The 19,483-nt window shown below is 38.9% G+C and overlaps 1 protein-coding gene across 2 annotated transcripts in view; it reads right to left on the reverse strand.

Annotated features, from left to right (window-relative positions):
• Positions 1-16,724, reverse strand: part of LOC120514809 (palmdelphin-like) — a 60,116-nt gene extending 43,392 nt beyond the window's left edge. The window contains exons 1-2 of one of the 2 annotated variants that reach the window (XM_039735375.1): positions 16,382-16,724; positions 15,855-15,920 (exon numbers count right to left, since the gene is read on the reverse strand). The gene's annotated coding sequence lies outside the window, so the exon portion shown is untranslated. The remainder of the gene's footprint in view (positions 1-15,854; positions 15,921-16,381) is intronic. The other variant, XM_039735376.1, reaches the window with a different exon arrangement.
• Positions 16,725-19,483: the final 2,759 nt, after the last annotated feature.

A 19,483-nucleotide genomic window follows, 5' to 3' on the forward strand; every position in this document is an offset into this window, starting at 1 on the left:
CACCAACTGCTACAGACAGAAATAATTCCATGTCTACAGACTGAAACAGATGCACATGGAGTCAGTTTTTCCCCACGATGATATTAGTCCCTTAATGTAATTCCCTGGTAGCTGTCTGTGTCCATACTCAGAAAACAAGTTGGCTGAAGAGGAGTTGTTAAAATGCTCCACAGGGTGACAACAGTTACTTGATGCACAATGCAAAAAGTTCAGTTAGGTGCATGTTCAGTACTTGTAATCGGCCTTCCCTAATCTAATTGTACACAGTTCTAAGTATAAATCTCTTTAGGCATCTGTTCAACTATAGAAGACACTAATAATATTAAGAAATGATTTGCTAATACATTGTCTCTGTTATATGTGGGATTATTTAAATACAGAAATAAGGTGAAAGAAACAGGTTCTTAAAATAACTTCTATACATTCAATGATTTGTTTTTCTTTAGCAAAATGTCTTTATAGGGCTAAGGGTTTCCACCATACAGTTCCAGATTATTGAGTTTGAATCCATGCCTGAGTGCTTCCTAGTGAAGTTTGTGCATTCTCTCTATCTGTCTCTATGTTGGTCTGCCTCTAATATCATAAAGAACTATGTTTTAGATTAATTTAGGTCTCTAAATTGCTCCTTTATAAATAAGTGTAGGTGTGAATTTGCTATGCAATAGATTCATCCTTTGCCCAGAACTGATTCTTGCTTTACATCCAATGCTGCCAAGAGAGGTTCTGGCCTCCCAGAACCATGTGCTGGATAACTGTATTAGAAAATGGATGGATGAATGGAAGGTTCTTTTAAAAATATTTTACAGGGTTGCAGTAGGAGCATATTGCCTGTTCTGGCAGTACAAGGCAGAATCAGCCATATGGGGTGCTTGTCCTTAAACTGTTTTTCATCTCTAAGTGAACTGTTTATTGAGAAATGTGACTGAACCATTTTTTTTACAAAATTGTTCAGTTTCTAGCCCGGTCACATGCCCATATACATTTTCTGTAACTGCTCAAATTTCTGTCACATCCCAGAATGTGCTTCCCAGGTTAACTGGAAGCTGCAAACGGGCACAGTGCAAGTACAGCCAGGTAAGGTACCAATATATGTGATTGGAATTCAGAAGAAGTAGGGACAAAATTAAATATTTAAGTGAAAAACACCCATGGCAGTGGGTGCTAGACTATATTACGATCAAAAACTTGCAAGGGTTTTCACACTGGCAATGATATTTCTATATAAATGCAGGGCAATGTTGCCTCCAGCTACCGTGCTTTCTAACAAGCATAATGGAATCTCTCTCTTGGTTGATTCTTCTTTTATTTTTCTGCTCTGGATGTCTATTGCTAAAACACAGATTGCTTCCCATTATGATTCTGACAGTGCTGTACTTCCCCTCTCTCCATCTGTTGAATACTATTCCAAGGTCAGATTCCTTTTTTTAAAAAGAATACATCAAATACACTCTAATTATCTAGGGAAGGCTGGGTGGGGGTCTTTACCTGATTTAGAATTAAAACATTGGCTGTATGTTGTGTATTCAATATGGAGTTGGATTGACCCTGCCACTAACCTGCAATCCTGCCTCCCAAATTAAATGTAATTGGGTCTCCCCCCATTCTCTCTTTTTTTACATTTACATCCCTGATATGGAAGTCACAATGCCTCAATTTTTGTCCCTCTTGTTTTCAATGACTTGGGACTTGGCATCAGGTTTGGAGACACATGGGCCTTTGTCTGGGTTGGCACACTTGCACTCCAAGCTTTTACAACTGACATTTTCAAAATGGTGAATGTGCTATTACTGCATCAGCATACTTGGAGATATTACTGATAGCTCAGTGTTTAAAACATTCCTATCACCAAGGTCCAGGTTCTCTAATTGCCCTCTTTAATCTCTTTCAGCTTCAGCTAAGGACAATACTTAAAACTTTCGAATACAAGATAGCTTCTCCCTTCGCTTCCTCATAAATATCCCACTCTTTTTTAAAAGCCCTAATCACTAACATGTTCAGTTTACATGTGTGCATGCCGAACATGCTAAACTATGGGACTGACTTCTGTTATCAATTCTGATCTCCAAATGCCAATTGTTCTTTCCTCCACAAATGTCCTCCAATGCCGTCCCTCTGACTATCTTTAAATCTTGCTCTCATCCTGTATCTTTCTTTTACTAGACCTCTGTGCTCTTCTTCTCAAATCTATTCAAAACAGGGTTTTGAAAATTCTTGTTGGACCTCTGTGCTCTTCTTCTCATCTATTCAAAGCATGTGGCCAAGACGACACTGTCATCTTGCTGGAATTCCCCTAATCCACATCCTTCAAATTTCTATAGGTCCACTGCCTACAACCAGATCCTCTCTTAAATTCTCTGTGTCACATATAAATGGCTCATCTATGTCCAATATTTTAAAAACTAACTACCTGTTTTAAAGATAGTTGGGAGATGGGATGACAATGAATTTTGACATGGGCATGTTTTAATATTTTCAGCCTTAGTTCTGGACTTTTAGTCTCTGGCTGGTTGGTCAGAGTGCTGCCACTCTCATTGCTACTGTTGTCATTATTTCACTTTTTTCTTTACCTTTTCTCACAGGACTATGTTCGTGGGTTCTGCTTTATGTTTCAAAATCACTTGCAATCTTTCATTTCTGGTATTTGTTAAATAGAAGAAAGCTTGTTTACAAAAAAAGAGAATCAACAACCACCCAAAAACCAGTCAGATGATTTCCTGTGAATAGTAAATGGTAATGATAAAACGGGGCTGATGGAGATTGACACAACTTACACAGAGTAACAGACTGAACACAGCCAGTCAATTATCAGCCAAGTATAAGAATAGGTCCAAAAGATACAAATCAAAATGCATGGCTTGTTACACCTTGTCACAGGCAGACAATTCATGACCTAATCGAATTCCTCTCTTGTCGGTGAAGACACAGACATTCATTAACAGTGGACTAAAGATCACAAACACTTCGGGACAGGAAAAACATTGCCTGGTCTTACATATCATGGTTTTTGTTGATTCACTCTGAAGAGAGGGTTAGGATATGCCAGAAATGCCATAACTGCTTAAATTAATTCCGCCAGGTGTCTTGTTTGAAATGAAGGCTGATGATGGCAGTGTAAATGTTTATATGGCTCTATGTTTAAATTCCACAGAATATCTGGATAATAATGGCATTCTCATCAAGGCAGCTTTCATTTCTAACAAACGACCATTTTCACCTGAATTATAATTCTTGGACAAAGCTAAAAAGTTGATGAATTATTCCAAGAAAAGGACAATGAATTTAACTTAATGTAGTGTGTTTCTCACTTAACAGATCTCAATCCAATATAAACTTAGTTTAATAAGGTAAAACAAGTCATACAAAATAGAAATGCACTCCTCTAATATATTGTAATTATGAGAAACAGTTGAGTTGAGTCAAATTCCAGTTCCATTGGATTTTGTCTGGCTTTTTCTCTTTACAAAGACACCAAAATTGATGTAATCAAACAGATGGCAAAGAGCAAACTTTGTGCTGCCTACTAATAACAAACATCAGAAAGCCAGGCAAACTTCTATATGATTGCTGAAAAGCATTAGCATGCAGTCATTAATCAATTTTTCTTTATCCTGGCTATGCTCCCTTGTACCACCTGAGGCCAGAAGATGTAATGTCACTGCCTTTCTCATTTTTATATATAACAGTGGGCACAGCAAGTAGAACAACAGAACAAATTAATATACTAAATGGGTACTTATAGTGATCAGTGAGTGCTTTCTGAACACTTTTATTTAATAAACAGATGACTTAATTCAAAGCAACTTACAAAAATTAGTGTACACAAAATGCCGTATGTGAGTAATTTTTAGGAAAGTACATTGTTAACAAATAATACAGATCAAAATTTAAAACAGAGCACAAGAAGCTTTGGCTACAATAAGTCCCAAAAAGACTAAATGAAAACTAACAGTCTTAAAAAATTACTGTCATAATGGATTGTTAATAAGGCCTGTATCTGTCAAACCCTGCAGTCTGAGATGTTAAGTCCTGTGGGAGTAACATGTGGGAATTTGTATCCTTAAAAATGTTTTTTTTTTGTTTTCATTTTCAGTTGTTGTATACATTAAATAGCTGTAGTAAGAATTAATTGTTAATTACAAGTCACTATTGCAGGTAATATTTGTCAACAATTCAGACACTAAAATGGTGTGAAACACAGTGTTGTTTGAGTCAGAGAAAATGCAGGTCACCAAAGCTGAAAAACCTCCTAAAATGATGATTTAAAGTCACACCAAATGCACTTCAGAAGAGGTCATCCACTTGAAACTAAGCATGTTTGGGCCTGGCCAGTACTTGGATGGGAGACCATCTAGGAAAGCCTAGGCTGCAGCAGGAAGAGGTGTTGGTGAAGCCAGCAGGAGGCACTAACTCTGTGGTCTGAATGTGGATCCCTATGCCTCAATGAATTGATGGGGGCACTGTACTGTAAAAATGGCAATATCCTTCGGATGAGACATAAAAATTGAGGTCCTGGCTCTCTGTGATCATAACTGAATAGGGTTTATACCCATGTCCAGGCTAAGTTACCCACCATGGCCATGTAATCATCCTCTGTCTATAATTCTGTAATCTCTCTCACCACTTCACCACCTAACAGCTAATATGTGGCAAACATACTGGCGCCAAATGGCTGCCTTTGCATCATCCAGATGGATGCTACACATGTATGGTGGTTGAAGTGGCTCCTCAATCACTTAAACACCATGAGTAGTGAGAAAAGTGCTATATAAAAGTAAATTATTATTATTATAAAACAAAAGGGAAATCATAAATATGTCAGTCATTGTCTGTTGTTGTTGATAAGAAAGAAAACCAGCTACCACTTCATTGGAGTAATTAATGTTTACAAGTTTTAACACCACATGCTCAAGACTGAACAGGAGCAGGAGAGAACTAATGCCTTTTAGGGTGCAGTAATTTTGTTAAAAAACACACACACACCTGCAAAATCCTCTAGTTAATAAAATGTAGATCTAGGAGGGAGTGGGATTAAAAAAAAAGAAGCAATCCTAAAATACTTTAAAGGAATTTATTTTCAAGAATCTTTTAGTGATGATACAGGAAAACCAGTCAAAAAAAGAAAAAAAGATCTGGGGCATCACTTAATCATACTGCACACTTACATACTGTATGCAGATTGTCACGTTCACTTACACAAAACACATGTGTCAGGGGAAAAGTTGCTGAAAAGTGTAAGGAAAATAGGAGTACATGAAGAAAAATGCAAATACACACACAAAACACTGAGAGGATTAGCAAAATCCGCACACACAATACCCAGGTATGGTATCAAACCTAGGACTCTGGACCTGTAAGGCCCTATGACACTCACTTACAAAATCAACCTAAACATAATAGTATCATAGTTGTGAACTTTTAAAGTGTCTTAGAATAGAAATCACTGCAAAAGATTATATATATACTGTATATATATATACAGTGGTGTGAAAAACTATTTGCCCCCTTCCTGATTTCTTATTCTTTTGCATGTTTGTCACACAAAATGTTTCTGATCATCAAACACATTTAACCATTAGTCAAATATAACACAAGTAAACACAAAATGCAGTTTTTAAATGATGGTTTTTATTATTTAGGGAGAAAAAATCCAAACCTACATGGCCCTGTGTGAAAAAGTAATTGCCCCCTGAACCTAATAACTGGTTGGGCCACCCTTAGCAGCAATAACTGCAATCAAGCGCTTATGATAACTTGCAATGAGTCTTTTACAGCGCTTTGAAGGAATTTTGGCCCACTCATCTTTGCAGAATTGTTGTAATTCAGCTTTATTTGAGGGTTTTCTAGCATGAACCGCCTTTTTAAGGTCATGCCATAACATCTCAATTGGATTCAGGTCAGGACTTTGACTAGGCCACTCCAAAGTCTTCATTTTGTTTTTCTTCAGCCATTCAGAGGTGGATTTGCTGGTGTGTTTTGGGTCATTGTCCTGTTGCAGCACCCAAGATCGCTTCAGCTTGAGTTGACGAACAGATGGTCGGACATTCTCCTTCAGGATTTTTTGGTAGACAGTAGAATTCATGGTTCCATCTATCACAGCAAGCCTTCCAGGTCCTGAAGCAGCAAAACAACCCCAGAACATCACACTACCACCACCATATTTTACTGTTGGTATGATGTTCTTTTCTGAAATGCTGTGTTCCTTTTACGCCAGATGTAACGGGACATTTGCCTTCCAAAAAGTTCAACTTTTCATCAGTCCACAAGGTATTTTCCCAAAAGTCTTGGCAATCATTGAGATGTTTCTTAGCAAAATTGAGACGAGCCCTAATGTTCTTTTACTTAACAGTGGTTTTGCCTTGAAATCTGCCATGCAGGCCGTTCTTGCCCAGTCTCTTTCTTATGGTGGAGTCGTGAACACTGACCTTAATTGAGGCAAGTCAGGCCTGCAGTTCTTTAGACATTGTCCTGGGGTCTTTTGTGACCTCTCGGATGAGTCGCCTCTGCGCTCTTGGGGTAATTTTGGTCGGCCGGCCACTCCTGGGAAGGTTCACCACTGTTCCATGTTTTTGCCATTTGTGGATAATGGCTCTCACTGTGGTTCGCTGGAGTCCCAAAGCTTTAGAAATGGCTTTATAGCCTTTACCAGACTGATAGATCTCAATTACTTCTGTTCTCATTTGTTCCTGAATTTCTTTGGATCTTGGCATGATGTTAGCTTTTGAGGTGCTTTTGGTCTACTTCTCTGTGTCAGGCAGCTCGTACTTAAGTGATTTCTTGATTGAAACAGGTGTGGCAGTAATCAGGCCTGGGGGTGGCTACGGAAATTGAACTCAGGTGTGATACACCACAGTTAGGTTATTTTTAACAAGGGGCAATTACTTTTCACACAGGGCCATGTAGGTTTGGATTTTTTTTTCTCCCTAAATAATAAAAACCATCATTTAAAAACTGCATTTTGTGTTTACTTGTGTTATATTTGACTAATGGTTAAATGTGTTTGAAATCAGGAAGGGGGCAAATAGTTTTTCACAACACTATATATATATATATATATATAGTGTATCCGGAAAGTATTCACAACGCATCACGTTTTCTACATTTTGTTATGTTACAGCCTTATTCCAAAATGGATTAAATTCATTTTTATCCTCAGAATTCTACACACAACACCCCATAATGACAACGTGAAAAAAGTTTACTTGAGATTTTTGCAAATTTATTATAAATAAAAAAAATGAGAAAGCACATGTACATAAGTAGTCACAGCCTTTGCCATGAAGCTCCAAATTAAGCTCAGGTGCATCCTGTTTCCCCTGATCATCCTTGAGATTTTTCTGCAGCTTAATTGGAATCCACCTGTGGTAAATTCAGTTGATTGGACACGATTTGAAAAGGCACACACCTGTCTATAGAAGGTCCCACAGTTGACAGTTCATGTCAGAGCACAAACCAAGAATGAAGTCAAAGGAATTGTCTGTAGACCTCAGAGACAGGATTGTCTCAAGGTACAAATCTGGGGAAGGTTACAGAAACATTTCTGCTGCTTTGAAGGTCCCAATGAGCACAGTGGCCTCCATCATCCGTAAGTGGAAGAAGTTTGAAACCACCAGGACTCTTCCTGGAGCTGGCCGGCCATCTAAACTGAGCGATCGGGGGAGAAGGGCCTTAGTCAGGGAGGTGACCAAGAACCCGATGGTCACTCTGTCAGAGCTCCAGAGGTCCTCTGTGGAGAGAGGAGAACCTTCCAGAAGGACAACCATCTCTGCAGCAATCCACCAATCAGGCCTGTATGGTAGAGTGGCCAGACGGAAGCCACTCCTTAGTAAAAGGCACATGGCAGCCCACCTGGAGTTTGCCAAAAGGCACCTGAAGGACTCTCAGACCATGAGAAACAAAATTCTCTGGTCTGATGAGACAAAGATTGAACTCTTTGGTGTGAATGTCAGGCGTCACGTTTGGAGGAAACCAGGCAGCGCTCATCACCAGGCCAATACCATCCCTACAGTGAAGCATGGTGGTGGCAGCATCATGCTGTGGGGATAGAACTGGGAGACTAGTCAGGATAAAGTGAAAGATGACTGCAGCAATGTACAGAGACATCCTGGATGAAAACTTGCTCCAGAGCGCTCTTGACCTCAGACTGGTATGATGGTTCATCTTTCAGCAGGACAACGACCCTAAACACACAGCCAAGATATCAAAGGAGTGGCTTCAGGACAACTCTGTGAATGTCCTTGAGTGGCCCAGCCAGAGCCCAGACTTGAATTCCATTGAACATCTCTGGAGAGATCTTAAAATGGCTGTGCACCGATGTTTCCCATCCAACCTGATGGAGCTTGCAAAGAGGAATGGGCGAAACTAGCCAAGGATAGGTGTGCCAAGCTTGTGGCATCATGCTGTAATTGCTGCCAAAGGTGCATCGACAAAGTATTGAGCAAAGGCTGTGAATACTTATGTACAGTACATGGGATCTCAGTTTTTTTATTTTTAATAAATTTGCAAAAACCTCAAGTAAACTTTTTCACATTGTCATTATGGGGTGTTGTGTGTAGAATTCTGAGGAAAAAAATTAATTTAATCCATTTTGGAATAAGGCTGTAACATAACAAAATGTGGAAAAAGTGATGCGCTGTGAATACTTTCCGGATGCACTGTATATATATATATATATATATATATATATATATATATATATATATATATATATATATATATATATATATATATATATATATATATATACACTAATAAAAGGCAAAGCCCTCTCTGACTCACTCACTCACTTACTCATCACTAATTCTCCAACTTTCCGTGTAGGTAGAAGGCTGACATTTGGCAGGCTTATTCCTTACAGGTTACTTACAAAAGTTACGCAGGTTTCATTTTTCGAAATTCTACATGTGATGGTCATAACTGGAACCTATTTTTCTCCATATACTGTAATGGACTTTAGCTTGATGGCCGTGGGGGGCAGAGCTGCATGTCACATCATCACACTTCCCACGTAATCACGTGAACTGACTGTGAACGCAGTACGTAGAAAAGAAGGAAGAGCTCCAAAAGAGTGCTGAAAAACGCATACAAGCTTATTCATAAGTGCAGCTACTGCGGAAACAAAGCACGGTGTAAACCGTAAGTTTAAATTAAGTTTATGGACACACTCCCGCTGCCGTTTGTCATGCCTTCATCGAATACTTTATTCGCAAGATACAAGTTTAATGAGAAAACACGAGGTATAAACAAGACTTTGGATCACTTGGTAATGGAGTTAAAATTGCTGTAGCGAGAAACTTTTAAGTGCCGGGTCTTAGCTAACATTAAATAAAGCCGTGGACATCGCAGCATCACACAAGAGAGCAGCTCACGTGAACTGACTGAACGCAGTACGAGTGATCACTTCCATGCATCAAACCTGTTTAAAAAACGCATTACACAATTGACAAGGTAGGAAAAGAATATGCTCCGAGTTGAGCTCCACAGCTAACGCAGTCTTATGAAGCAACTTCACGCTGCCACCAAATACTCACAGAAAAATCCACAAGTTAATACACACGCTGTCTCTAGAGTTTCTCCACACTCAATGTATTCCTCGCACCCCCGTTATACCCTCTGATCTCCCATTTCAATTCAGATGCCTCCAATTTCCAGTAAGGCTCTGCTTCGTGATGACAAGTAATAAGTCTCAGGGACAGGCCCTACAAAACGATGCCATTGATTTCAGGCAAGATTGCTTTTCTCCTGGACAACTATTTGTTGCATTCTCAAGAGTGAGCTCACGCAGCTTCGTCATATTACAACCGGAGTGCTGAACTGACAACGTGCTATATAAAGAGAACTATAACAACCATAATAAACAAACAATAAAACATTGGAGAACCCGTGGATTAAATAAAAAGGCAGTTTCCTTGGGGAAGCAAGGAAAAAGGATGGCCTTATATGTTGTTCGTTTATAAAACAGCGGAAAAGCTGTGTAAAGGCTGCTTCACAAAAAACCAGCGGAGCGCCTTATATGAGCAGGCAGTCAGCTAAAGAAGGGAATCAATAAATATCTATAATCGTAATAAACGAACAAAAAATAGCGTACAAGCCGCGGATTAAATAAAAGAAATGGGTACCTGAACAGTAAAGTAAGTCTCAGATAGCTACACAATAACTATAAGAATCGTAATAAATGAACTATAAAACAGTACAGAATCGCAAAGCAAGGAGAAACGACGGCCTTATATGGTGTTCGTTTATAAAGCAGCGGAGAAGCTGTGTGAAAGCAGCTACACAAAAAAACAGCAGATCGCCATACTCTGAATGTATTCCTCGCATCACCGTTATACCCTCTGATCTCCCATTTCAATTCAAATGCCTCCAATTTCCAGTAAGGCTCTGCTTCGCGATGACAATTAATAAGTCTCAGGGACAGACCCTACAAAAGGTTGCCATTGATTTGAGGTAACATTGCTTTTCTACTAGACAAAACTATACGTTGCACTCTCAAAAGTAAGCTCAGTGCACAGCTTGGTAATATCACAACCGGAGTGCTGAACTGACAACGTGGTATACAAAGAGATCCTTCACAGATAGTTATTGGTATATTTTCCCTCAGTTTAAAAAGGTTTTCTTTTCTTCTTAATAAAAATTTAAAAGCAGTACTTCGTTGCTGCGAAGCGCGGGGATTTTGCTATATACACTATATATACGTAGATATATATATATATATATGTATGTATGTATGTATGTATGTATGTGTATATATATATGTGGATATGTATATATATGTAGATCTATATATATATATGTTTATATATGTGCTTGTTAGTATATATATATATGTGTGTGTGCTGTATGTATGTATGTATATGTATATATATATATGTATGTGTATGTGTGTATATATATGTATATTTATCTGTATGTATGTATGTGTATATGTGTGTGTGTGTATGTGTGTATATGCATGTGTTGTGAACTTGAACCCGGACACAAGCAGACAGACATCGTTGGTTCCACCACACACTCATTTATTTACAATATTTACAAATAACTGTGCCTAAACCCCAGTGCCTCTTGCACCGATTTCCCCAACTGTCCAGGCCTTACAAGTTCAATGCCTTCCTGGCCGCCTCCCGTCCTCTCTCTCTCTCTCTTTCTCAGCTCCGTCCTCTTCCACCCGACTCTCGCCACTGACTGGAGGGAGGCGGCCCCTTTTATGGGAACCCGGATGGGCTCCAGCTGCTCCCCGGCACTCCTCCGCAGACACGCCCTTGTGTGGCGGAAGTGCCGGGCTCCCGGGGTAATCAGGCACTGGGGCGCCGCCTGGCGGTGGCCACGGGTCTCTACAGGGCTGGGCTTCCAAGCCCTCTACCCGAGGCCTCCAGCATAACCAGGACGGACGCCCCCTCTCGGTCTGGAGGAGGCACAAGCCCTCCTCTGGTCCTCCTGGGCGTCCCGGCCGGGCTCCAGCCCTGGCCGGGGACCACACGGGATATACCAGCATCGGGGCGCCGCCTGGCAGTGGCTACGGGTCCCTACAGGGCTGGGCTTCCAAGCCCTTTACCCGAGGCCCCCAACATAACCAGGACGGACGCCCCCTCGCTGTCTGGAGGAGGCACAAGCCCTCCTCTCGTCCTCTTGGTGCGTCCCAGCCGGGCTCCAGCCCCAGCCGGGGACCACAGTGTATATACTGTATATGTTGATATGTGAATATATATATGTAGATGTGTATATGTATATATATATATAGATATGTGTATGTGTAGATATGTGTATATGTAGATATGTATAATATGTTTATATGTGTGTGTGTCTATGTGTATATATATATATTGACAGCAACACTCATAACAGTGACAAAACAATTACATTGACAATCATGTTACGTTATTTTTAAAATGTTTCCTTTTCTTTTTCATAACTTCTTTAACACACTAAACCTACATGGCCCTGGGTATTTTGCTAGTATATATATATACAGTATATAATAGAATGTCTGTCTATATGTTCCCTATACCACACTCTCCCACTGACCTGGACCAGATTTTGCATATTTGCTCTTTAAAACTACACAGACATAACAGACTACAGCACTTTGGAACCGAAAATTGTGGCCTTGGGGGTCCCAGTATCTTTTTTTTCCTGCATGCTACAGTTTACACACCGGTGCCACCTGCTGGCTTACAGCAAGTGAAACATACAAACAGACTGAAGCCAGAGTAGCACACAACCGCATACTGCTTTTATCTAATGTAATATAAAAATGAGTGTCATGCATTTTGATTAGGCCACTCCAAAGTCTTCATTTTGTTTTTCTTCAGCCATTCAGAGGTGGATTTGCTGGTGTGTTTTGGGTCATTGTCCTGTTGCAGCACCCAAGATCGCTTCAGCTTGAGTTGACGAACAGATGGCGGACATTCTCCTTCAGGATTTTTGGTAGACAGTAGAATTCATGGTTCCATCTATCACAGCAAGCCTTCCAGGTCCTGAAGCAGCAAAACAACCCCAGACCATCACACTACCACACTACCACCACCATATTTTACTGTTGGTATGATGTTCTTTTTCTGAAATGCTGTGTTCCTTTTACGCCAGATGTAACGGACATTTGCCTTCCAAAAGTTCAACTTTTGTCTCATCAGTCCACAAGGTATTTTCCCAAAAGTCTTGGCAATCATTGAGATGTTTCTTAGCAAAATTGAGACGAGCCCTAATGTTCTTTTTGCTTAACAGTGGTTTGCGTCTTGGAAATCTGCCATGCAGGCCGTTTTGCCCAGTCTCTTTCTTATGGTGGAGTCGTGAACACTGACCTTAATTGAGGCAAGTGAGGCCTGCAGTTCTTTAGACGTTGTCCTGGGGTCTTTAGTGACCTCTCGGATGAGTCGTCTCTGCGCTCTTGGGGTAATTTTGGTCGGCCGGCCACTCCTGGGAAGGTTCACCACTGTTCCATGTTTTTGCCATTTGTGGATAATGGCTCTCACTGTGGTTCGCTGGAGTCCCAAAGCTTTAGAAATGGCTTTATAACCTTTACCAGACTGATAGATCTCAATTACTTCTGTTCTCATTTGTTCCTGAATTTCTTTGGATCTTGGCATGATGTCTAGCTTTTGAGGTGCTTTTGGTCTACTTCTCTGTGTCAGGCAGCTCCTATTTAAGTGATTTCTTGATTGAAACAGGTGTGGCAGTAATCAGGCCTGGGGTGGCTACGGAAATTGAACTCAGGTGTGATACACCACAGTTAGGTTATTTTTAACAAGGGGCAATTACTTTTTCACACAGGGCCATGTAGGTTTGGATTTTTTCTCCTAAATAATAAAACCATCATTTAAAAACTGCATTTTGTGTTTACTTGTGTTATATTTGACTAATGGTTAAATGTGTTTGATGATCAGAAACATTTTGTGTTAATAAGAAATCAGGAAGGGGCAAATAGTTTTTCACACCACTGTATATGTGTGTGTACTGTATGTATGTATGTATATGTATATATATATGTATGTGTATGTGTGTATATGTATATTTATCTGTATGTATGTATGTGTATATGTGTGTGTGTGTGTGTGTATGTGTGTATATGTATATATGTATATATGTAGATATGTATATATGTATATGTTTATATGTGTGTGTGTCTATGTGTATATATATATATATATATATGACAGCAACACTCATAGCAGAGACAAAACAATTACATTGACAATCATGTTACGTTATTTTTAAAATGTTTCCTTTTCTTTTCATAACTTCTTTAACACTACTTCTCCGCGCGAGCGTGGGTATTTTGCTAGTATATATATATATATATATATATATATATATATATATAATAGAATGTCTGTCTATATGTTCCCTATACCACACTCTCCCACTGACCTGGACCAGATTTTGCATATTTGCTCTTTAAAACTACACAGACATAACAGACTACAGCACTTTGGAACCGAAAATTGTGGCCTTGGGGGTCCCAGTATCTTTTTTTTCCTGCATGCTACAGTTTACACACCGGTGCCACCTGCTGGCTTACAGCAAGTGAAACATACAAACAGACTGAAGCCAGAGTAGCACACAAAATGAGCAAAGCTTAACATTTCTTACCTGGGCAACACCGCATACTGCTTTTATCTAATGTAATATAAAAATGAGTGTCATGCATTTTTGTAGGGGATGTTGGATGTTGTTAGATCGAGAGTGGAAGTGCAACGCAACACAAAGGTGGATCAAAGGGTTGATTTTTCACTTCTTTTTAGTCAGCTTTTATTCATGATTTAAGCACTAAAAACTCATACCCTCAAACTAATCCAATCAGAATCAAAGGAAAATGCACTCGGCTCATGACAGCAGAGACATTTATAGAAAGGCAGTTTGGATGACAGAGGAGCCAGGTAGCAATAGCTTGATTTTCATAACCCATTTTACAAATATACCTGGGCAATGCTGAGTACTTCGGCCAGTATAAAAAAAGCAAGTTAAAAAGAAATTGCATAATAGAATGGTAATTCAAAAATTCAGACTTATTGTTAGTGTAACTTTATTTACTAAGCATTAGTTATAAATGTGAAGAAATAGTAAATAGTTTTAATCGTAAACAATTCACAATTTTGTGGCCAAAAGTGTACTTTTTAACAGCAAATTATTGAAAATATATGTTTTGTGAAATAGGAGGCTAATGCAACAGCTATTGCTTCAAAATATTATGAGATCTTTACATTTTAAATGTAAATTTGTAATATTTGTAACAAGGATTCACTTTTTCAGCCTAATGTACAAGAGCCCCTAAGGTTAAAGGAGCTACTGAAAATGGCAAGACAATTAAACTTAAGGTTCACCAAGCAAATAACAAACTAAATAAAATATATGATGAAAATATTTAAACTTGTAAATTATGCACTGGGACATACAATGTAATTATTTATAGTGATAAAGCATGGACTATAACAATTAATTCAAATATAAAAAAGTTACCTTAACCTCAGACCCAGCATCAGAGTAAGCAGATTTAGAAAAGTAGCTGATATTACCTTAAAGATGTCATATTTAAATTACAAACCATACACATCTGATTTTCTTATAGGTTACATTTTCTCCTAATGCTGAGGCTCTTTTGTGTTTGTATTAAATGTGTTTTGAGCAACTTCATATGAAATTCACCATTTTGCTCTCTATTGAAATTGTCAGTGTTCATATTTTGTTTGATCACACTTGTTACAGCAATACAGTATTTGGCAGTTTATTGATTATTGTCAATTTCACACAGTTTGCGACAAATTGGAAATTTCTTTTCACAAGTCACATATTTTTGGAATTGCATTGAGTTGCAACATTACTCCTGAGCATTCGAACTCTGGATACAACTTTTAGTGATGTGGAATGAACATCTGTACAAAAACTAATTTCTAATACTGCCTAAAAATATTAGAAGGTACAGTCATCTCAGAGGAAAGTGGATTCCATCGAGTGAAAATTGTTTTATAAGTTAAGATTGTGATAGTGCATTTTAAAATCTCTTTTAAAGTATTTTCCAAAAACTGGACAGTGAGTGCAGAAGGAACACGGAGACATACTAAAAATGGGTGTGCTCTAAAACCCACTTAATCCAGTTAAAGGTTTCCAGTTAGAATAATAAAAATGCTGACCCTTTATCAAGGTGATTTGTAATACGATGGCAAAACAAAGATCATGATCTGGCCACTTTTCTCATCTCACAATACTGTAACTTCATAAGTTACCCGAGTTCAGTCTTCTTAAAGGAATACATAAGTGTAAACGGTCCCATTGATCACACAGACAGAAACAAGTTCCACTACACAATGTTCAACGAGTAAACGTCGTCTGCACGCCGAATACATAAACCCCACTCACTGACTTACCTCTGAAAAGGGAAATGTGCATTTAGCGGCGACAAGCACTCGAAGCACGTCTGACAGCGGTCACATCTGTTGACAGAATGAGTATTAGAGACTTGCGGCAGTCAGACCAAGAGCCAAAATAGAAGCGAGATTAAAGGCATTAAAAGATTATCAGAACACCGAAGAGGGCACAGTGTGTTCATCTTAAGAGACAAGAATGAAGCGCGTGTTAAACAAGGCAGATAGATCAGATATGGGGAGAACTGACAAGAAGAAGCGGACAAGTGCTGCGCATATTACAAATGTCCTTTATTTTCTGGGAAATGGCCCCTTAACTCACCTGTATCTTTAAATATACACCAAAAACGCAGACAAAAACCCATCCTTAAAAGCAGGCGCTAGATTTAGGGTATAGGATTGTCACAGAAGTTTATCAAAACTAACTTGGAAACATGTTATATAAACTAGTGAATATTAAAACCATTTCGTGTAAATATTAGGTAACTATGACTGAGCCCTCGCCACCGGGAAAAAAGTCTAAAACTTACCGGCAGGGAGTCCGGTCGTAACAGAAACAGCCACACGGTAGACAATTTGACGCCACCCCGCGCACTCCCGACGCCGCGCGCTCCGGCGGTGTTTGTCTGCCCACAGCCGCCTGCGTGGCCCCCCAGTGGCTCCGTCTCTACAGCTATAACTGTAACTGCGCACTTTCTGACTCTGACACTTTCTCGTTTCAATTAGTTTACAGAAAACGTAAAAACTCCTGACTAGTCGCTTCTTCTTCTGCTGCGCGGTGTATTTCCAGCTGTCGCCCCCTTTGACAGACGCAGACAGAAGTGTCAAAAATTGCTCTTCCTTGCAGAACTGTGCGTGTCTTCACTATCCCCCCATAATGGGACTAAGCCTATGCAAAGTCGGTAAGTTACCTGCTTCTGAGCAGCGACTGTTGCAACACTTGTTATCTAAAGCCTTTTCTTAGTTCAGCTGCCGAGCACTATATTTTTATGAGTTTGCCTGCACGTAGAGGCCCCATTTATATGCATTACTTAGTGAAAAGAATTCCACTAAATGCATTTTTTCTAATCCCCTTCTAAAATCGTTTGGAACAGAACTTTTAATGATGGTAGATGCTAAGCATATGCAGCATCAAAAGGCTTGACAGTGCGAAAAGAGGATAAATTAATTTCAGTACTAACTAACTCTGGACTTATTGGAGGCAATAGAAGAAAAGTCTAGAGGCCATAATGGAAAATGCTGCCCATTCCCCTCTATGATGTGTTATCCTGGACCACATTTAACTACAAGCTTATTACGCCATTTAGTTTTAAGAAGCTCTGGGCAAGCACTTTTTCTTTACAGACATCTGACAATATAATAGAATCTCCCACTGTGTCCAGGTTCATGCTAACCAGTTATAACATATACATTGGGATAGGGACTCTGTACTTTAATGTATACTGGATATATTTGGTGTGTAGTTCTTAAACTTGTGTATTGGTTTGTACTTTGTTCTACCATTTTTTTTTACTGTTTTGGTGTACCTTATGTTTTACATTGTTGTGAAATGTGAATTCTGCTTGAGGATTGTCTGAATTGTGAAGTGCACTTTCAACAGTGAACATCATTCAAGGCACTTTAAGCTTATAGAGCTGTAATATAGTTGCTTGTATATATACAGTATATATATATATATATATATATATATATATATATATATATATATATTAACATTTAGAGCACAGGCATTTTGAGTAACTTACTGATGGTCGTTAAATGAGTCGATGGTAAGGACTTACCAGGAAACATTGTGCTTAGAAGTCTAATGCCTTCTTGTTTCAAATATGCTTTATATAGTACAGGGTTTCAAGGAAGTACTTATCAAAGTGCAACAGGTGCAGTGCAGAAGCCAACCTTGAAAGGGACACTAATTCTTCACAGGGCACATTCTGTCTTTTGACTGTAAGAAGAAACCATTGAATGTGGTAAGAAAATTGACATTTATTTTCTTAGCAGATGCTTTTATCCAAAGCGACATACAAAAGAGGTCAACATAATCGAGTAAACACCAGTCTGGGAAACTGTTTGGAAACAAGTATTACAGTACAAGTTACAAATTAATCATCACAATTGAAGAGCTCAGAACAAAATACAAGCTAGTTACAGCTCATGTCAGTTAGACAGAAATTTACTAAGCGAGAGAGTCTTCAGGCACTTCTTAAACACATTGAGGAAGTCAGACGTTCGAATGGAGGTGGGTAGCTCTTTTATCCAGCTAGGAGCTACACATTAAAGCAATCAGGACTGAGATTTGATACCACACAGAGGTAGCATCAACAGACACTGTTCGTCAGCAGACTTGAGTGGCCAAGAAGGAGCATAGGACCTCAAAAGTGTCTCCATATGTATGGGTGTTGACCCATTGACTACTTTGTAATCAAGCATCAAGGATTTGAACTTATTAGTGTCACAAGAGTGAGCCAATGTGTTAAGCTGAAAAGAGACGTGACATGTGCCTGCCTCGGCTGGTTGAACACCACTGCGTTTTGAATCAGCAGCTTGGTGATAAATGCTGGTAGTCCTACCGGCATAGAGTTGCAGTAATACAAACTCCACTCAGAGGATACACCAGGCAAGGATCAAACTGGATCCAATTGATGTCAGACAGCAATGGTAAATACTGCATGATTGTTTTTGTAATAACAATGATTAAAAAACACCTTTCATGGTGAATGCTATTATAATGATCTATAGAAGACTATTATAATTAAGAACAACCTTAGAAAAAATCCAGTGTATCCCAAAATGTATATATTGTAAGAATAATGCTGAACTGTTTTAATGTTATTGAAAGCACATAAATAATTCTGAAATAAAAACATACAATTCAGTTTTCATTACAGTTCAGTAATGTAACAATTGTAACAATTTTTATGCTCTTTATTCACCTTTTTAAAAGTTATTGAATGTTCATTCACCTACTCACCTCTTCATCCATTTTTTCTGTAATAGGGTTTCACTAACCTGGACCCGGCCATAGCACTTTTAAGCCCTGATCAGGATTAATAACTGTAGATCTGATAAAGATATTTAATTTTTAAAATTTTTCTTTAGGGCACTTAACTATAGTAATGTAAGTAAAGTATTCAATGCTGTTAAGTGCAATCAGAGACATATTGTCCAAATGAGGAAAGCTTAAGGTGTAGGTCGAACTCCGGTCCTGGAGGGCCGCAGTGGCTGCAGGTTTTCATTCTAACCATCTTCTTCATTAGTGACCAGTTTTTGCTGCTAATTAACTTCTTTTGCTTTAGTTTTAATTAACTTGACTCAGGCCCTTAGTTGTCTCTTTTTTTAATTAGCAGCCAAACAATAATGAGACACAAAACGAGCCGCCACATGACCAGCTCACCTGTGCCCGTCACACAATATCTGAAAATAAAGAAAAGTGAAGGTCTCAGTAAGGTTGATCTCTCAGGTCACCAAAACATTTTGACGAACAGAAAATCAACAGTTTTGGAAATGTCTGCTGTGGCAGAATGAGAGCAGCAACAGGCCTCAAAATTAAATAACGGGCTTAATTAACAATAAGAATCAGCTTCTCATTAATAGATTGGTTAGAGTGAAATTGGTCGGAGTTTGAAATCCCAGTT

Source organism: Polypterus senegalus, chromosome 14 (assembly GCF_016835505.1).
Source record: "Polypterus senegalus isolate Bchr_013 chromosome 14, ASM1683550v1, whole genome shotgun sequence".
NCBI lineage: Eukaryota > Metazoa > Chordata > Cladistia > Polypteriformes > Polypteridae > Polypterus > Polypterus senegalus.